A 7,468-nucleotide genomic window follows, 5' to 3' on the forward strand; every position below is an offset into this window, starting at 1 on the left:
TTACCCATGGCTGCTACATTTGGGCTTGTTCTTATTTGCTGCAGCCGAAGACTTTGCTACCATGCTGTTATTGCTGTACTTTCTATCACGTTATAGTGTTACACTCAGGATCCCCTGTAGTCACTGGTCTGTAATTACAAGTAGGATTACTTCTTCAGTCTAAGTGCTGAATTCTCAAAAGCTGGTCACACATAGATGCTATTGGATACAAACTCCTTCAAAATTCTGAACAAGTAGCTCTGCTCTGAAAGAAAAACTCCTGCTAACTTTTCTGCACCACGTGAATAACAACATTTGTTTCTGTATTTTTGAAGTTCTGAAATACTGCTGTGAAAATGGAGTTGTAGTATACTTCAACAAGCAGTAATTGGGCTATAATTTCTACTGCAGCTAATACAGCACTAAATTTAGCGCTGAAAGATGTTTTTATTTTAAGGAGTTATTTTGTCATAGTGGTGACAAATTTTCACCTGCTCTGGTTCCATTCTTCTGCGTGGATTAGTGCCCTTTGGTCTTTGATAGTGTCTATACAGTCACCAAAGCTTTCTGATGCTGGCATGTATCAAGACTGAAGCAATTTCACTTAACTGAGAGATAATGAACTCTTCTTCTTAATGTCGTGAAATGGGATTTGTTAAAGGAAAGCCGCCTTTTGCTAGTGCTCCCACGTTTTAATAAAAGTTGTGTTTTGTTTTTTTAATCCACAGCTAGTTAGATAAACTCATCAAAAGATAAACTGCATAATTTCACAACGTCTAGATTGCGTGGAGTGTGTTCTCTAAACAGATCTATTAAAAAAAAAAAAAGTAGAAGTGAAAAAAGGATTTGATCTGGAATAACTGATATCATTGATTCCTCTTTAACAGCAGTGGTTGTTTCCAGGAAAGTTTTAAAGTTTTTTGTTTGCTGTAGTGGAAAGTTCATGAAGAAAAAAATAATCTTACTGAATAGCATACCCAGGGATGAAAAAACCTGAGAGAACACAAAATTTAACTGTCATACTTATACTGCCACTTAATAAGGCCTCATACAAACTAATATAAAACATTTGGTGACTGGAAATACCATATATGTTTTGTACAGTTGTTTTTTTTTTTTTTTTTTTTCAAGCTCTTGCATCTTATGCAGCAACTGAAATCTCATCAATTAAATTCTGTAGGATGGTTCAAAAACCCAGAAAGAGTATTTTCTTAGAGATTGTTTTATCTGTCATGCAAAGTGTTATTGATTTATGCAGTAAATGTCTGGTTCTATATGTTATTTCCTTATTCCAGAGATAAGTTTGTTTGTTTTTTTTGAAAGGCTATGAGCATAGGCCCGTGTTAGATGGCCTCGTTAGTATTCAGTACTTTCAACTCCATCTGAATTAAAGGAGATCAAGGTCAAATTTGCGCTAACAACAGCTCCACATGCCATGCGATGCACAGAAGTAAAATCCACAATTTAAATACATTTGATATTATAAAGTTTCACATATAAATATTAATTCCAGTGACTACAGCATTACAATGAAAATGAAACTTAGGAGTTTTCCTAAGTGTGTAAGCAAAAATATATCTTAAAATCTCTGAAAAATACAAGTAGGATTTAGGTACCCTTTTTGCAGTTTTGAGTATAATGTTTCACTGCTTAGTTCGGGCAGAAATTATTCCCATATTTCTTTAGAATTGGGAGTTCCAGATCATGAGTGTGACTAATCTTTTATCTCCATTTAAAATGGTTTATCAGCTACTGGATCTGCCACTTCTTCAGTCACCTTGTCAAGGACAAGTTACTGATCCCACATCACAACAGTGGAATTTATGAGAGGAGCAAAGAAAATAACAATTCCACATCTTGAAGGAAAGAAGACATTTGTCTGAAAGTCTGGCTTCATTTTTGAGATGGCAGCTGCTTGGAACTGTTGACAGATTGAGAGTGTTGGAAATTGTCCTGGGCCAGATGGATTAGTGATCTAAGTTCAGGTGAAGTGGTCAAAGGTGCTTTATAAATGCCATTTCCAACGTAGCTATCACCACTACATTGTGGTATAGGTAACAGAGTTATTTCAGAACATGAAACTGAGTTACTGTAGATAAGTAAGTCTCACCTAGTTTAGTTCTATTATCTTTCTCCCTGTCTGCTGAAACAATTGCAGTAATCTGAAACATTCCAACTACTTCTCCTAACTGAATTAGGATGGGCTGAAGGCAAGATATCTGGGCAAGGGTAGTAAAGATCTTTTAGTCAAGCAATCACTTTCAGTCTTTTTCTCTGTTATTTCCTGTTACTCAAATACGTGGATCATATTCATGACCATGTTATAAGGAATTTTCCAAGGAATAAAAATGAATTGACCAAGCAAGAACTGGAAAGGGGAGAAATTAAAGAGTTCCATGAGAATTAGATGGATTCTTTTTCTCACACTGTTATATTTAATTTGTTATTGTGCATGGTTTCACAGAGTAAGTAAATTTTTATTTAATTTTAAATGGAAAGAATAGGAAATGGAAAAATCTTTCTCCGTAACTTTAGTCAATTGAATATAATGTAAAACTGAGAAAAGTGTGTGTAAACTATGAGATCATTCTACTCTCTTGTGTGATAAATGCAAAGGCCTGTTCTTCTTTGCAGTTGCCCACTGTTCCTGATGGTCTGAGGAACATCTCAGAAGTACAGGTTAGAGATCCATCTGTCTCTGTTGATTCTGTTTCTGCCAAAATCCCTGAAAACGCTTGGCAGAGACCTCTATCAAACACTGCTTTACCCAACACGTCATAGAGCTTTTATTGTGAATAATTATACGTGCATAAGTGACAAAACACAGAGCAAATCAGTAGGCTGTTATACACTTTACCTTCTTCAGGCCACCAGAGTAATGTAGCAATGTTCTGGGAAGAGCTCATACATGAACTGAGAAGAACTCTATTTTAATACAGTTGAAATGAGCAACTTCTTATAAAAATTAATTATACAACTTTAAATGCGTTTGGTTCTTTTTTTGTGTGTTCTTATTTTTGTTTGTTTTCCTCAGCTTGGTTTGAAAATAGTCCAGAAGATCTGTCTGCTGTTCCTGAACTCCATGTCAAACCATGTCTCAACAGGAAGGCTGTAGTTTTCAAGGTTTCTTCAGCATGTTTTCCCCTGCTTTTACTGCTCAGGTGAAAAAATACTTAGAACATCAGCCATCATTGTTTTGAACTGTTACGATGTAACATGCTGCAATGTAACAATTGCTATAGCAACTGTTCACTTTTTGTTCAAAAATTGAAATAAGTAGCGGACATCATATTTCACAAGTGAGTTTGGGAGTAATACAGTAAAATTAATACATTTTGTGGAAACTGAGCAACATTTAAACTGGTACAATAGACATATAGACTATTTTTGGCAAGTATCATTTTGAGACCAAGATATTTGAAGTATATTAGTAAGCCTCTGTTAAATTATTATTAAATACAATATGTAATTACGCTGAAGTAATGTAATTAGGCATCCAACTGACAAGGGTTTGCAGTTGACTGAGGTTTTGCAGCGCCCATTTTGTACACGCCAATAAATGTTAACCTTCTTTGTGAGCAGCTGACCCTTGAAAAGATGCCCTACTAAGAGATCATATCATATACAGTATGGCCTAAACATAATCGTGACCACAGAAAGGTCAAGATTTTCCACTGTCTTTCAAGTAATACCGTAGGGAGATTTTATTTTTCTGTTTCTCAAGCAAAATTCTTTTGTTGAGCTTCCTCTTCTTTGTTTTCGTTTTCTGAATCTCAAATTAGTAATTGCCTATGCAGCAAAGCTGAAGGAGATTCAATAGGATATTCTGTATTACAGCCAGGATTGAACTTCTTCGATATAGACCAATATTCTCAGAGAGTCTAATTTCTTATGATTAAGAGGGAACGTTGGTTGGTTATGAATAGAAATATTTCCTGTATATACATGTAAATTTAAAAACTGTGTGGATACAGTGCTCAGGGGTATGAGTTAGTGGAGGGCTGTTAGAGTAGTATGATGAGGTTGCAGTTGGACTTGATTTTTAAAGGTCTTTTCGAACCTGAGCAATTCTATGATTGTATGTATACGTACGTAAACATTTAAATACAGACTATGTAAATGTCCATTCTTGTAGATCAAAGAAGGCTTACGCTTCTCTGTGGAAGGCAAGTGAGTGAAGCCCGCAGCACTACAAAGCGGTGGTCTTAAGGTACACTGTTAATAGCTTGCCTAATTGCGTGAAAGGGAACATTTAATAAAAACAGTGATTTTATGGAATTTATGTATGTCAAGAAGCAAAAACATACCCAGATATGGAACTATATGTAGCATATTGGATACTAAGCGGGGTGCTCTATTTCCTTAATAAATAGTCTAAGTAAACTGTCTTCCAAATGTACCACAGCTTGAAGTCGATGGTTTGACTGGCATCCAAGCACTTGGTAACATGTTCAAAAGCTCTTAATGGAACTGCTTGGTAACTAAAAGAAAACAGGAAAAAAAAACAAATGCTACAATGATATTACCTATAAATGTGAGAAAGAACTTAAGATTTATTGAAACTGTATTTCACAGAGCTATTACAAGCACAAAACTACAGTACATATTTAGCTATCTTCTCAGCTGAGTCCCTAATAACATAATCTGAGGCCCTTACCCTGCTCTCAGGATTGTTTTAATAGTTATATAGTGTGCACACACGAGTGAAGAGTGCTGGCATCCCTGGCTTTTTTTCTTCCTTTTCTAATGAAATGCCTGAGCCTTAAGCTAGAGTCAGGTTTCTTCTTGGCTGTACTCCTTCTGGCCCACGATGCAGCATTTCTGGCTGTACTTCAAGAGAAAGGGTGGAGAGCAAGTTAACCAAAATACCTCATGGCCTAAGCACTTCCATAACATATGAAAGCTATGGGTTCAAGCATTCTCAGCTTGAAGAAAGCACAGAACTCATAATACCTTGACAAATTAGTGGAATAGTATACAAAAGGGTGATTACTGGAGCATCCGAGTGCTCATATGTTATCACATTTAACTTTGGAGGATATTAACGTGGAATTTATATGGCTCTCTGCCTAAACCTGGACTACAACAGAAGGGTATAATATACAGCGCTTGCCACTCTAGAACAGGCTCTTTCAATCATACAGGTTGCTTCCGGGCTAAGCGTAGAGAATGTATGTATATATGTTAATTTTGTCCCCGTGTATAAAAACCAATTGATCGCAGAAGGTGTGAAAACAACAACGTTCAGTTGTCAACAACTGCAAGTGCTACCTCAGGAATTCTGCTGCTATTGTTTTGACATTTGCTAGGTAATACAGTAAGAAAGAATTGAGATTTGGAAAAGTTTCATGGGGAAAGGAAACTATTTTCTCATAAGCTATTGTGTTTATGGCCCACATTCTTTCAGGCATATTTTACCCCTGAAAAATCTACTGTGTAGCACTCCATGAGCAAAACAGTTTTACTCCTACACCTTAAAAAAAAGAAAACCACTATATTTGTATAAATGCATTCAGTATAATTCTCAAGCCAGTCATGATCGATAAAGGGTTACCCTTGTTTAATCATCAGATCGGTTAAAACTAAGGACCTGGTTCTGCCACCTTTACATAGAAAAATAGTCTGAGGGCAGCATGCCAGACTGCTGCTATCCCTACCTTTAAATAAAGCACATGTTCAACTGAATCAAGGCCCTCAGAAAGCAAGAAGTGCCACAAATACTTCTGCATTTGCAACGTTTAATTTAGCTGCGTTTCCGTGGTCCTAATGTCCTGAAGCCATAACAGAAATAAAAGACTCCTGGCAGACTGCATTTGAAATATTAGAAGAGTGTCCAAAGGCTTACTGTTTATTTACACACCTAAACATAAATAAACTTCTCATGCACCACTTTTACCCAGAGGCTAAAGTACATAGTTTTACAGTAAGGTCATACTTGTCCTCATGTTTTGGAAGCATAGACTCTCTTTTAAGATTTACAATTAATTTTGTTCCAGCTCTGGATTTATAAATTCATCTACTTTCAAAGAACTCCAAAGCTTCTTAAAAATGAAGATTGCTTTAATTCAGATGCAGCATTAAGCCTCATCTGGAAAAAAAAAAAAAAAAAGCCATTTAAGCCGCATGTACACACATACATTTCTTAAGAATGTCATAGAATCACAGAATTGAGTTGGAAGCAACCCTTAAATGTCATCTAGTCCAACTACAGTGAACAGGGCCCTGTGCAGCTCAATCAGATTGCTTAGAACCCCATGCAACCTAAGCAGCTTGTATATGGCGATAACCTCACTCTACTTGTGGAAACCATTTCTCCCCATGTTTCAGTGACAGCATCTATGTCATAGTTTTCTAGTAGCAGAAAGTGTAATCTGAGAGGGCATTACTTGTTCTTACAGAGGCCAAAGTGATTGATAGAACTGGCAGACAAAAACATCTTATTCTGATCATAGATGAGAGATGTAATACCCTCACACACACTGCTGAGATGATTAATATTTAAACTGAAAATCAGTATTGACCTCATTTGTATTTGAAAATAATTAGAATATCTATTCAATTCTAGTTTCTTCCTTCTGCATATCTGCCTTCCAGTCCAACACCAGCTAGCAGGAAGAATCATAAGGTTGCTTGAATTATTTCTAGAGCCAGGAATCTGTAGTACCGTGGACAAGGTCTGGGTAAATATTCAAACTACAGGACATTGAATATATGTGACAGTCAGATGCTAGCCTACCTCCTGCCTTTCTTCAGGCTGCAAGAGATATAGAGCCGATTTAAAGAGTGAATTTTGGAGCTTCTCTTTGCATCAAGATAACCCAAACATGGTGAGGTTAGCTCAGTGCTGTGCCCTTCTGTTGCAGTAGTGTTCAGATTCAGACAAGCGAGTGTTGTTGGGGCGGCATCTCCTCTATTTATTTCTGGCCAAACTAAATACCTGTGTGGAACATACCAACTGAGATATCTGACCAATTGACTCACCTGTCACTCAACACTAAGAAACGCCTGCTTAATTTGAAGACCTATTCTCACAAAACCACTATATTTACTAAGTAGACTTCAGTCTAAAAGGGAACCACTCACTAAAGAAAAAAAAAAATATGAAACTCACTGCAATAATCCTCTGATTCCTCAAGTTATTTTAGTAAATAGTTTGTTGCAATCTAGAATATTCTGATCTAACGCTAACCATTTATAAATCTCATATGAGTCTGACATTCAGGGAATATAACCCAATGTTTTGCTTTCTGTTGGTTCATCACCCGAGCACAGAACTGAACTTTTCCAAATCTGTCCTATGTGATAGCAGAACTAAGCCCAGAGATTATTTGTGCCTTATTCTTCCATAGGCTTCCTGGGTGCATTTGTTGTTTCAGTTCTATTCCTGTATTTGTAAACTTCACTGGATCTAACGACTAGCTAAGCTTTTCATTGCCCTCTCTGATCTAGACTGTAGATTGCCAGGACTATGGACTGCCTTCTCTGAAAA

The 7,468-nt window shown here is 36.6% G+C and overlaps 2 long non-coding RNA genes across 3 annotated transcripts in view; one reads left to right on the top strand and one right to left on the bottom strand.

Moving 5' to 3' along the window:
* LOC116216305 overlaps nt 1-3,103 on the top strand; it is a 3,300-nt gene extending 197 nt beyond the window's left edge. The window contains exons 2-4 of the long non-coding RNA XR_004158818.1: nt 1,729-1,964; nt 2,614-2,658; nt 3,014-3,103. This is a non-coding gene — a long non-coding RNA (uncharacterized LOC116216305). The remainder of the gene's footprint in view (nt 1-1,728; nt 1,965-2,613; nt 2,659-3,013) is intronic.
* The window catches only part of LOC116216306, an 85,725-nt gene that overhangs the window by 12,966 nt on the left and 65,291 nt on the right, over nt 1-7,468 (bottom strand). Inside the window, exon 3 of one of the 2 annotated variants that reach the window (XR_004158820.1) lies at nt 3,711-4,460. The exons of the other annotated variant lie outside the window; for it this stretch is intronic. This is a non-coding gene — a long non-coding RNA (uncharacterized LOC116216306). Of the gene's footprint in view, nt 1-3,710; nt 4,461-7,468 lie in introns of those variants that run through there. 2 annotated transcript variants of the gene reach the window in all.

Source organism: Meleagris gallopavo, chromosome 2, assembly GCF_000146605.3.
Source record: "Meleagris gallopavo isolate NT-WF06-2002-E0010 breed Aviagen turkey brand Nicholas breeding stock chromosome 2, Turkey_5.1, whole genome shotgun sequence".
NCBI lineage: Eukaryota > Metazoa > Chordata > Aves > Galliformes > Phasianidae > Meleagris > Meleagris gallopavo.